This window comes from Dendropsophus ebraccatus, chromosome 3 (assembly GCF_027789765.1).
Source record: "Dendropsophus ebraccatus isolate aDenEbr1 chromosome 3, aDenEbr1.pat, whole genome shotgun sequence".
Lineage (NCBI taxonomy): Eukaryota > Metazoa > Chordata > Amphibia > Anura > Hylidae > Dendropsophus > Dendropsophus ebraccatus.
Window position 1 is genome coordinate 29,329,665 of NC_091456.1, and position 13,940 is coordinate 29,343,604.

Genomic DNA, 13,940 nt, shown 5'->3' on the forward strand with positions numbered 1-13,940 from the left:
CATGGGTCCCTACACTAAGTCCACACCGTGCCAGTCAGTGGCTACCAACCCCGCAGGCGTGCACAGTCAGGGAGCGGGGGCCATGGGACGGCCTTGCGACCCCCATGCCACAGGACCAGACCCAATAACACCACACCAGAACCCGGCCAGCACCGCCGGCGGAGAAGGTCACCCCCAAACAGCACAAGTCTGGATGAGACTAATTTTCTGAAATACTGACTTTTGGGTTTTTCTTGGCTGTAATCCATAATCAATAACGCTCAAAAAAACGCTTGAAACTTCACTCTGTATGTAATGACTCTATAGAATATATGAGGTCACTTTTTGAATTGAATTACTGGAAAAAAAAATTGTTGATATTCTAACTTATTGCAAACCACTGTACATGTTTTTTTAAAAATACTATTTTATTGGATTTTATTACTTAAAGAGTACCTGTCTAAAAATATAACTATTGACGTGTCATCGGATAAGGAAATACAGCCGGGGAAAGATAAAAGCTGTAACATCGACTCCCTTGATGTACCTCTATTAAGGCCGTCAGTGGTAGTCTTTGAGACTACTTAGATTAAGAGAGCAGGTGGCAGGGAAGTAGATCGCGTTGCTGCCGCATCCTCTTTCCTGTTCCCAGTGGGTCTCAGTAGTGAGACCCATTTTGATGAATAACAACATGCCCGATGACATAAACAGGAAACTGTATCAGCAACCTACAAGTGCCAGAACTTACCGCACATACTCCCTCCCAATGCCCGATGACAAAAGTAATATTTTGCAACTGGCACTCCTTAACGAATATTAAAGTGTGAAAAAAAGCTGCAAACTGCTCATAGCAACCAATCACTGACACTAAACAAGCCATCATTTAATGGCAAATAATGACCCGTTTTAAAATAGCGGCACCTACTTGCCGTTAAATGATGGACATCTACTCAATTTGAACAGTGTGTGGATGTAGCCTTTCTGTTGTTTCACAATGTCTTAAATTGAACACTCACACAAACAAACACAAACAAAAAATGGCATGGTGCTTATTTGAGCAAAAATGCTTGCAGCCAGATGTTATGCCTGCAGCCATATGAATTTTGTGAAGTGCCATACTTTTCATTTTTCTGTGGCGTTTTGCTGTCTTCTCTGGCATTTTTTGGCTCTGTGGCAGTTTTCCCAAAACACAGCATGTTAAGGGTTTGGCATTTTTTTCCTCTGCAAACTGTGGTGTTTCTCTCCTATAGAACTCATCTCAAAAATGACAAAGGCAAAAAAATAAAAATAAAAAACCAAGAAACACTAAAGTCAAAAACACACACAAAAAAAGCAGTTTTTCTAGCATTTTTTCGAGGCAAGAGCAATGGCACAGAAAAAGCTGTGTGTGTGACGCCACCCAAAGAATATATATCTTTTTAAACATGGCCATAAGAGTTTGAAGTAATTTTGACTTTAGTGTTCTCTAGAGCAAAAAGACGTCCAAGGCTGCAACCCATTAGCGATTTTATGTTTTTAATTCATTTTTTTCTTTATCCTGGCAACTGATGATGATAATATGATCCATTTGTTTAAACAAACCGAGTTTATTTATTTTAAACCTGTTTACTGGAATTTAAATATTATTCAGGGTGAATTAATAAGGACACTTAAAACATGGCACTGATTACAACTAAAATAGTGAGTTTACATGGGATAATTATAGTTAAAGGTACAATCCTGATTTGTTTGGAAGATACAAGATGTATCTGACACCTGTCCAATTAAACTCAACATGTCCAGACTAAGCTGAGACCCTGTTTGATTAAAAGCCCCAGAGATGTCTGCTAAAAGACTAATTTGAAAGCCACAAATTAAAAGACTGGCATAAAATGCAATCAAAAATGATTATTGCTTAAAGGTGCAAAGGAATGTATCATTTGAGAATTTTATTATGTATAAGAATCATAGCCCTCTGAGTAGCAGAGGGATGAAAAAAGGAAAATATTTTAACTGTTGGTAAACCAGAAGGTAATCTAGGCTAAACGCTAATACATGTTAATAAACTAGAGGTATAATAAAATAGGGATTTACATGATGTTATTACAAGAGAAGCAAAAGAGTGAAGACTCATGCACATGAAAGACATACTGTACTACTGTACATTCTGTAGGTTCCTTGGTGAGTGTAAAGTATGGGCTCTCAGAATTGAGTTTGTTCTATATTAGGGAGGTATGCAACACAGGTGAAAATGTGGCCTTGAAGATTGAATCTAATGCTACGTTTACATGGAGCGATAATTCGCTTCGATCGTTTAACGATTTTGAAGCAATGATTTGGTTTTTATAACGATCAGTGTTTAGATGAATAAATTGCTTAAGCTCATCTCACACATAGGGTGAATCTTTGAAAGACTGTTTACTCGAAGCGATCTGCAAATTTTTAGCGATTGACCAACAACGATTTAAGAACATTTTGAAATATAACAATGAATTATCTCTCGCTTGTCACTTGATCGTTCGCTGTGTTTACATTAGCCGATTATCGTTAAAATGTGAAAATTTGTGAAAATTTGAGCGATACTCGTTCCGTGTAAACGCACCATAACTTTGGAGAATTATATAGTGATTGTGTATGGAGGATTAGTAGGTGCCTTTACTATTATTGCTTTGGAACTGGGTTAGGCTATGTTCGCACAACATTTATTCTTGTCCGTTTATAATTTTTAAAATTATGTCTGTCATTTTGAGTCAACAATGACGTCCATCATTTAGAGGATTGGCCGCCCGTCAATGCAATGACGGTTGTTGGTACATTAGTCTATCGTTGGTACATTAGTCTATCGCCGATCGTTCTGGTTCTCACAAACCAGAAATCCGAAAAGTCCGCTCATCTCTAACCCTGGGTCGTCTAGGGGTTAAAAAAATAAATAATAAATGTATTCTCATGGCAACTAAAATCACAGTAATACCAAATTTATATTAAAAAAAAAATATTACCACTTTGGCACAGTAGACACTATCTTCCAGTAATGCAGTATAAATGATGGTATGGTTGTATAGCTTTAGTTGTTACGGATGTGGCGATACCAAAAATGTATAGTTTTTTTGGGTTTTTTTTTTCAAATGTTTTATTTTAAATAGGGGATGTCATGTAATTGTATTTTTTTAAGGATTTATTTCACTTTTTTTTTTTTTTTACTCTTACACTAGTGTACATTAACCAGTGATCTTCTAATCCCTGTTACAATACTATCACTGTAGTGCAGTGTATTGTATATGTCAGCATTATGCTGACAGGCAATCTGCACAGCCATGCCTCCGGCATAGCTATGCATAGGCATATCCATGGCAGGCCCAGGGGCCTTCAGAAGGCCCCCTGGACTACCATGGTTACCAAATGGAAGCCATTGTGGGTATTATATCCTCACACCACCAAAACCTATTACATGGCATGGTCATGATTTCACAGTAATGGTTAAACTACCCAGAGAGGATGCAGCAGTACCAAACTACTGTATGTTTCCTGAATGTAGAAAATGTCATTATTTTATAGTACAAACAGGTGTTTCCGAGCTTTTGATAACTCCTCCTTACCCCTCCTATCCCAGCTTCTAGGTGTCAACCAAGCAGGGGAGAAGGAGGAAAGAGAGGAGGCATTCTAACTTGAAGGTTTTCAGGAAATTGGAAAAGCCTCTTTGACCTTTGTGCAAGAGATTAAAAGCATTTTTTCTATGTTTTTGAAGCACAAATTGATATATATATTTTTTCAGTTTTTCATGTAGCTGTACAAAAATAAGTCTTAGGCTATATACACGCTACATTTTTTTATTTCCTTTTAAAACGAAGGGCATCATTTTCCTGTTTGGCTGCCCTTCAGCTAATTGTTCGATAAAATTCCACATTCGTTTCCTGTAGTTCTGCATTTGTCCACTAATTGTTCAGCACAATCGTTCATTCTTTTGCTGGGATCAGATCAGTAAACGATCATAGGAACAATCGTTGTAACAATCGTAATGAACGGCTATTGTTCTATGTAACATGGTGAATGATTTCACATTAACAATCACGTTTGCGATCACTCATCGTTAGTCATTAATCATTAAAAATCGCTTTGTCTAATAGTACCTTTAGTTTAGGTGGACTAATTGGGCCTTGGGTGTGTCTTTCATTGAAAATTCCATTGCATTTAACAGTAAAAATGGTGAAAGGACGGTGAAAAAAGAAAAACTGTGTGTGAACAACTAAAAAATTATGTCCACTGTTTGCAAAAGACGTCCAAAAATAATCAACATGATAATTATTTTGACATCCGTGTAGACAACGTCCGTAATTTTATATATAGTGTGCATTGGACTACCATCATTCCATTGACTTCAATGCACTGCATTGAATTCAATTAAGTCAAAGTAATAACAATTGTCTTTTGAAATAAAAATGGCGGACGCCTTTTCTCTTCTTTTTACATTGTGTGAACATAGCCTTAGAATCATGCCATAGAAAATCATGTTTATTTTTCATTTTTAGGTGGTTAACTTTATTATGACTATATTTTCTAAACTTTCTACCCACTAGTGGCCAAAAATAAGGAACATGTGTGCACTAATGGCCACTTTCTCATAGACATGATTTGATATATCACATTATTAGACACAAAAGGCACTATTTTTGTACAGATTTTTACATCCATTTCACAGTACATAAATGCTTATTTCACAGCGTGTGAGCATAACCTTATGCATATAACTCAACCATAACACTTCATACATGGAATAAAGAGATCCACTTCTATTGAGTCCGCAAGCAAAACTTATCTGTGAACTGAATGCACTTGTTTATAGGATAAGTGTTAGTTCTCCACAGAAGATCAACGATGAGGCACATTTTCCTCTTAGCTGTGTCTCCAAGCTAAAATAAGTAATCAATTTTGCTACAGCTGCTTAGGAAAGACTCGGTGTTTAGAAGAAGTGCATTGAAGAATTTATTTTTTCCCAACATAAATATTCCTTCAATGCCTCAGTGACTTCATGTGGTTTGGATAAAGTAGGATTTTTCCTGTGATATCATAATCTGATCATTTCTTTGTAGAGTCAATGTGTAGAGCAATATAAAGCACACACTCAATTTCTAAAATTGGATTAAAAACTAAAATTTTACAAGGGGAGTGGCAAGAAAGACTAAAAGTTATTATAGCTTTGTTGAGCTGCCCCATATTTCTAAAAATGTAGTCTTCATATTTTCAGACAAAGTCTAAAACATTTACACTTTTGTACAGGAGGTGATAAAAGTAGCAGACTAATGTGTGTACTTTTTATTCAAGCACCTTCTGCAAGAGATTGAGAAGAAAAAATATCCATTTTATCAGAGAAGTCCTGACGGCTACCAGACCTTCAATGCCAATGTATTAAAGATCATCCAACGAATGTTAAAATTATATCTGTCACACTTGAGGTTCTTAGAGTACAAACATATGATGGCTTTTCCTAAGGTTCAACTTCCTTAGGCTATGTTCATACAGTATAACAACAGCCATTGATATACTGAGCCTATCCTTTTTTTCTCTTTTTTAAGTGCATCAAGTGACCACACCCTTAAAGGGGTTATCCAGCGCTACAAAAACATGGCCACTTTCCCCCTACTCTTGTCTCCAGATTGGGTGGGGTTTTGAAACTCAGTTCTATTGAAGTAAATGGAGCTTAATTGCAAACCGCACCTGAACTGGAGACGACAGTAGGGGGGAAAGTGGCCATGTTGTAGCACTGGATAACACCTTTAAAGTGTACCTGTTAAAAAAATAAATAAATAAAAAGGTCAGGATTTGAGTGTTCAGACCCTGACCAATCAAAGGAATGAGCAGGTAGAGGACCAAAACTATTGTGCAATCCTCTCTCGATCTGTGTTAGTGTGAAGAGATGGTTCCATAGACTTGGGGTGGTTAGACGTTGGATACAAGCCTTAAAGTGTTGCATAGTTTGGGGAAAATTAAATGTGATTTGCCCAGTTCCTTTATCTAGGTTATCATTTGTGCAGAAGACCTGGGATATGGCACATCTGTTCATTGTTCGCTGCACATTTAAATATTATTAGTCTTTAATTCAAGGGGTTATCCAATGCTAGATAAACATGGCCACTTTCTTCCAGAGACATGACTCTTGCCTTCAGTTCAGGTGCGGTTTGCAATTAAGCTTCATTCATTTTTAGGGAACTGAGTGGCAAAACCTTCACTCAAACTGGAGACAATAGTTGTGTTGGCCATGTTCTTCTAACACTAGATATCCCATATAAAATAATTTAAAATCCAAAAGGACATTTTTTTCCCCAAAATGGTATTTACTTATGAAATTTTGCATGTCCGTAATTTTTTCTGGACATTGCATAGAACACACCTAAAAAGACAAAACTTCATGGTTAGATATTTTGTATCTCAGGTTAAATTCACATTTGGGAAATCTTTGTATACACCAACATAAAAGAAGAGATGAATAGGTCAGCTCCCAGACGTTATAATTGCACAGCAATTCTGGTCCTATATTTCATGGGACTGTTCCTATGCTGCCGATATATTTTCAAATACTACACCAAGTTAAAGCGACTCTGTACCCACAATCTGTCCCCCCCCCAAACCTCTTGTACCTTCGGATAGCTGCTTTTAATCCAAAATCTGTTCTGGATCTGTTCAGGAGGTGATGCAGTTATTGTCCTAAAAAACAACTTTTAAACTTGCAGCCCTGTGCCTAACGACCATGCCTTGGAGTATCTGTGCCCTAAATTTGCACCACCCCTCTGTCCCTCCTCCCCACCCTCTTCATCATTAGGAATGCCCCTAAAACATTTTCTCCTGTCTGAACATTGCACAGGTGTCTTAACAATCCAGCCCATGTGCCGTGCTGACACAGCTGATGAATAGGAGACAATCTGCCTGGAGCATTCGTAATGATGAGGCGGGCGGGGAGAAGGGACAGAGAGGTTGTGCCAGCCTAATGCACAGACACTCTAGGCCACGCCAGTTTGACACAGGGCTGCAAGTTTAAAAGCTGTTTTTTAGGACAATAACTACATCACCTGCCGAACGGACCGCAGGACAGATCTTGGATTAAAAGCAGCTATCCGAAGGTACAAGTGGTTTGGGGGCGTCAGATTGTGGGTACAGAGTCACTTTAAATCTTTATCAATCATCAATCAAAATGCTATTATTATTATTAGTTTTTTTTTTTACAATAATACAAAATATAACATTGCTAATACATTGTATTACATTGTAACTAGGTATATGTACCATAAACTCTAGGCATGCATACATGTATGCACATATTATAAGAGACTTGTTTTTAAAGTATTTAAACTGCAATGTGAAACTTTACCTTTCATCTGCTTGTCTGGCCCTGGGCAGACAATGGTTGCCTTGATATGTGCATTACAATGCCTCTTAGTAGATAGAGAATGAAACTGAAGACCAGGGAATGCCTGGCAGGCAAAATAGAAGCCAGCCGCTCTGCACCAAATTCTTAAGGAGTTTAGTTTCCGCTTCGGCTCAGCTTTCCAGCTCAGTTAATACACCTAAAGAAAATAAACTGTAATCTTAGAAGACCTTGAATGCAAGCTGAATTACCCACTTCTTGCAATTCAAACATGCACATGTACCATTCAACATGCTCAGAAATGGAACTTTGCCATAAATATGTTATGTATTATAAAGACTACAATACATAATAATTTAAGCTTTTGATTGCATTCCTTACCTCTTACCATAGCATTACAATCTGAAATTAAATTGTCATTATATGCTTTATAACATGATTTTACTTTTGACCATTAAGTACCATAATCCTGTCAGGCTGAGCATTTAAATATCACATTTAATTTTCCCAGATAAAATAGAAGAAATATATTCAGATGTATTTATACATTTTGCATGCGAAGCATCTTATCTTGACCCAAAGTAAACTTTCATTGTTTCAATTCGAAATGTGCTAGTGTTTATTAAAAATCCCAACCCTTGAGGTTTTCCTCCTTCCTTCCTTTCTTTATATTCCAGTTCATGCTCCTTTCTTCCCTACTGAACAAAAGGTCTTTTCAACCCTCCCTTACTTAAGGTGAGATTATAATTTGTGAACTTTTGATTATTCACGCAATAGTGTTCTCTGCCAACATTGTAAAAAAAAAATAATTAAATATGTAAAAATCACCATAAAATGGACGAGAAAGAATATTTGTAATAATGTTACTTCCGATCTCTATACTGTAGTCATTCTGAAATAATATTCTATACACCTTTTTGGTTTGATGGATTAAACCAATAAAGCTAGGCCTACCCAAAATGTTTCTGTTTTTTTTTTTTTTGTTTGTTATTTTGCTTAATGTAACTAAACTACTACATAAAAAAAAATCCTAATACTTTTTATTAGAGCCGGTATACATAAACTATCCGCAGAAAAAAAACCTTTTAGAGTTTTTACTTTTAGCGAAGTCCTACCGGCTGTCAAACCTTCAATGCCAATGTAATAATGGTCATTCAATAAAAGTTAAAATTATGTCTGTCACTCTTGAGGGCCATAGAGCACAAATATGATATTTTTTTTTTGTTAAGGTTCAACTTAAAGTGTACCTGTCATGGGAAAAAAAAACTAAAACTTTTGTCAAAGTTTTTTTTTTAAAAGTGAGGATTTGAATGTTCAGACTCTTACTGGTCGGAAGAATGAGCAGGGAGTGGACTGCACTGCAATGCGACTCTCTCTCACTGTCTCTCAAAGTGAGGAGATGGTTCCATAGACTTGGGGTGGTTGGGCATGGGATGGTAGCCTTGAAGTGGTGCTTATTGTTGAAAGAACACACTGTGATGTGCCCAGTTCCATTATCTGCGGTAGGTTGTTATTTGTGCAGAAGACATGAAATATGGCACATCTTTCGATTGGTTGCCACACGGTGAATACTGTGTTATGAGAAAATTATAGATGAGCAAATTTACTGTATCAATGAAGTGAATTGCTTTGTTCACTCCGCAGTTGACTTATCAGCCGGATGGCTGCCTTTGAACTTCGCTCTGGGCGCCTGGAAAAGTTGGAGACATTTCTCAGGACTGGATCCAGCTTTTCCAGGCATCCGGAGTAGAGCAACATGGAGTTCAAAGGCAAACAGCTGAAAAGCTGACTGCTGAGCTAACAAAGCGGTTCGATTTATTAATATGGTAAATTTGTTAATCTCTAATAAAGATTAAAAATGAGGCAAAAAAAAATAAAAATAAATGTGATTTCAGCATGCTTGAGAATGCTGTTTCTCAGTTTGAGAGTCCTTAAGGTGTTGGAGTACTGCAGTGATGGTTGAGGGAATGATGTAATGCTGAGGATTTGGGGTATGTTAGTCATTATTTTAGCAGGTGGTCTAATAGAAGATGCACAGGAGGGATGGTCTGCATCCATCACACATTGGTACTGTACTTCAAATTCATATAGACATTTAAACTAGTTAAAAGGGACAGAAAGGGTTTGTGTCCCGAACCAGTTAAGTGTACTGGATTATCTGAAAACATGGTTGTTGGTAGGCTGGATGCAGTTTTCGATAAGAGTAAAACAAAGCATAGTAATGATCTTCGAGTAATATGCACAAATGCTTGTAGCTTTGGTAACAAGATCTGCGTTAACAACCATGATATCTAGGGATAATTTGGATCTGGTTGCTGTAACAGAAACCTAGTTCAAAGACTGTAATGACTGAGAAATAGCTATAGTGGAATATAGTTTGTACAGGAAAGATAGAACAAAGAGAAGAGGAGGTGGAGTAGCCATTTATGTGAAAGGGGTATTCCCATCTCAACTAATATACTTATTCTTGTCGGGCATAATACATTCAAATAAATTCATTTAGCAAACTTGCTTCTTTTCCCGATATGCTGCTTTTTCCTTTCCATTGTTAACAGATCGTTGTCGAGGTTACAGACCACCACTCTGCTCTAGAACAGTGGTCTGGCTGGTCTATATATAGTTAAAATGTAGATATATAGAGATATAGGGGGAAATTTATGAAAGGGTGTAAATATACACCTGGTTTAAACTGCTCACAGCAACCAATCACGGCTCCTCTTATATTTTACCAGATCTGAAAGCTGAGCTGTGATTGGTTGCTGTGAGCAGTTTACACCAGGTGTATATTTACACCCTTTCATAAATCTCCCCCATAGTGTATATATACTCTATAATATTTATAAATATGTATATTATATCTTTATATTTCAGCCAGACCACTGTTTTAGAGCAGAGTGGTCTGTAACATAGACAACGATCTGTCAAAAATATGAGGGAAGGAGCATCATATCAGAAGAAGCAAGTTTGCTAAATGAACGTATGTATAACTTGACACGCCCTACGAGATTAACCATATTATTGAGATAGGAATACCCCTTAAAGGAGGTTCTAAAATCTTACACATAAAGACTTGGAGAAATCTGTTTTTAGAAGAAGTGTCATCTATAGGCCTCCAAGGCAAACTGAGGACTACAAAAATATTCTGATGGATAAAATCTCCCAAATGTCAAGAAAGAGAGACATCATTTACCAAGCCTCCCACCCCACCAGTGTCCCTGAGCAGCCGGCACAACTAAGCCTGCCTCCCCAACAATGTCCCTGAGTAGCTGGCACCAAACCCCCTCACCCCATCAGCGTACCTGAGCAGCTGGCATTACTAAGCCCACCCCCAACAGCGTCCCTAAGTATCTGGCACCTAACCCAACCCCCCGGACAGCATCCCTGAGCGTCAGACACCACTAGCCATGTCTTGTTCCCCTACCCCTGGACAGCATCCCTGAGCGGCTTCTAGTGACTGGAAGAAAAAGCTGACTGCAGCCTAGATGCAGCAGTATTGCTCTTTTTAAAAATAAAATCTAACTAAGGGTGTCTCCCCCAACCAGACATCTGGTCTGCTTTCAGGATAGTGGCTCATATCATGTAGCATGGCACAGCACTGTGGGTCTCCCTTGTGGCCGAAGGCTGCATTGCACCTCCAGCCACAAGAGCCCCCTTTATATATATACTCATACTCAGCATTTCTTTGTTCTACCTGCTCACTAGCACATGGGGGACTGTGCTAGGCCAGGTGAGTATGCTGGGGGGGGATACAGTTTTTGCTATGCGGCCCCATGAATCCTAGTTATGCTCTTGCTCAAGTTGTAAAAGTACAACACCAGTGCTTTCAGAGGCTGATGTTTCAATAACAATTGGCACAGATGGAGTAGACACAATGGGGGAGTTTTATCAAACATGGTGTAAAGTGAAACTGGCTCAGTTGCCCCTAGCAACTAATCAGATTCCACTTTTCATTCCTCACAGACTTTTTGGGAAATGAAAGGTGGAATATGATTGGTTGCTAGGGGCAACGACCCTGTTTCACTTTACACCATGTTTAATAAATCTCCCTCAAGATTTTTTAAAGAACCCTGATCTGTTATTGTTACCCCCTGACTGATTTGTATAACCAATCCTTTCTAATAGGAAATATTCCTGATGATTGAAGAATGGCCATTGTTGTATCCATCCACAAGGGTAGTAGAGAAGAGACCAATAACAGACCAACTGATCTGTAGAATTATAAATGATGGAATCTATTTAAAAATAAAAAAAAATAAAAATCAGCCAGTTACAATGGTTCACATGTACGTCATGGGTCCTTAAGGGGTTAAAAAAAACAAGCAAATTAAAGAAGTCTCTTCTCTTAAAGAGGGACATTAATGTGTACCCTCTATCCTTACTAGTCAGACAGCTACAGTACTAATTACATAGTTATACATTTTCTTACATTTGTGTTTAGTAGTTTGAGGTTAGTGAGGAATGGCTCCTCCAGAAGAAACTATACCAATATACAGTATTACAATACAGAGAACTTTTTTAGTTGAGTATCGAAGATGTCTTTGGAAGTTTTCCAAAATACTTCTGGGCGTATCCTTATTCTGCTTTGTTTTCTTTATCTTATGAGTTACACACCTTGTATTAAATAATGCCTTAAGGTCCTATTGAACAAAATGATTATTGGTCTTACTAGGCTAATTACAGGGCATTCAGGTTGATAATTGTTTTATGTTATAAGACATGTTACAAGGCCACGATCAGTTGACATGAAATGTAATAGGAGCAGTGCCAGCAGACCACTGCTGACTTGAATGGGCAGCCCAAATGAACTAAGGATCGTTTGGGCAGCCCCTTCTGCTGCTCCCCACTCCTCCCCGCTCACTGTCTGCGAGTGTAATAGCACAGACAGTAAGCGGAGCGCATAGGCGAAGCAAGGTCAGTGCTGACTTCCCCCTGATTATCGTGCTGTATAATATGTCTTTTATTCGTTGTAAGGATGCCATGTAAGACAGTATAGAAAGCTAGCAAAGCCAGACATATAGCATTCTTTTACAGCTGCAATAGACTTATGGCATCTAAATAGTTTTGTAACGCCCAACTAGGGCATGTTCATAAGCCAATAAGAATAGATTAATTATGAGAGGAGCTTAATTTTTTTTAGAACAATGGAAACAATGAACAACCAGAAGAAATATTGAGGTTTAAAAAATCAGACAGAAAATATATTGATCCTATGCAGACATTGGTATGGAACTAAATGTGTCAAAATGATCTATATTTCATGTCCATAATTTGTTCCATATTTCTGCTTTATTTCATAATCATCTCCTAAATCGGTTGCTGGTAAGTTCCATTTTATTAAATGCCACTGTATGAAGCCAGGACCTTACATTGTTTGCAGTTCTAATTGTTTTTCTTCAATGTGTGCACAACCTTAACCTTAATTATGATACCATGTATATCAAGATGTAACTGGGAACTGGTTAAATGAATAAAGTGTATGTCAAAAGCTATGCACACAATTATTTTAAATAATTTAACATCCGCTTGAAATAAGGATACCAAGCAGAGATTGAAGGCATGGATATTATTAATAATGCAGCTGGACATGAATTATTAAGTTATATATAAAGAGATTAGCAAAAAGAAAGAAAAAATACAAAACTGTACACAGTACGAAAACAGACAATTGTCATTAGTGTAAAAATATACTGGACAAGTCCAACCAAGCCCAATAAGTGGTTCAGAAATGGTTAAGCAGAATTTTTCATAGTTCTAATAATAATTAATTAAGAAAAAATTAATCATTGATCATAATAGAAATAATAAATTCATAACATAAATTATTGTTAGTGTTAAGGTTTTGTTTACAGTGACAGATTTATTTAGAATTCCATTTGAACCATGGGATCACTTTCATGATTCCATGATTATATAGCATTGATTGACACAACTGTTATGCAAATCATTTCTTGCTGAAAAAAAAATGGAAAAAAAAAATCCAGCAAGGTATCCAGCAATAAAACATATGTCCTGCCATTTCTTCACACACAAAAATAGGGATTTTTTTTCTATCCCTGCAAATTGTATTAGGCATCATATTAGGCAGTTCTTTAGATAAAAAAAAATGTAGCGGCCAGATGTTTGTTAGCTTAGCCATACCCACATGGCAATTTTCTTAAAGGTGTTTTTCACACTTTTTTTTTTCAATAGACATTCTTAAAGGAAACTTGTCACCAAGACAATGTTATCTAATTTATTGTCATTATGTTATACAGCAGGAAGAAATGAGAAGATTCATATATATTTTTGTGGTAAAAGATTCAGCATAACTTTTTTTTACTTAAAATCCCTGTGTGAAGTCCAGTGGGCGGTGTCACTTAATGGACTAGACTCTTTAACATGAAAACATCAGATATTTAGCTAAAAGAATTACAAGTTATAAAGAATCTTTTCCCATTAAGACATATATCAATCCATTCAACTCCTTCTGCTTTATAAACTTGATGCCGATAACTTAGGTAGCATTTCCATGGTGATGGGTCCCCTTTAAGTCACGTGATTAAAGGAATCATGAAAAAAATCGATTAAAGTTCATCAGTGGACACAATCAACTAGGCAAAGCTTCATGGCAGTTGGGCCTCTGGGA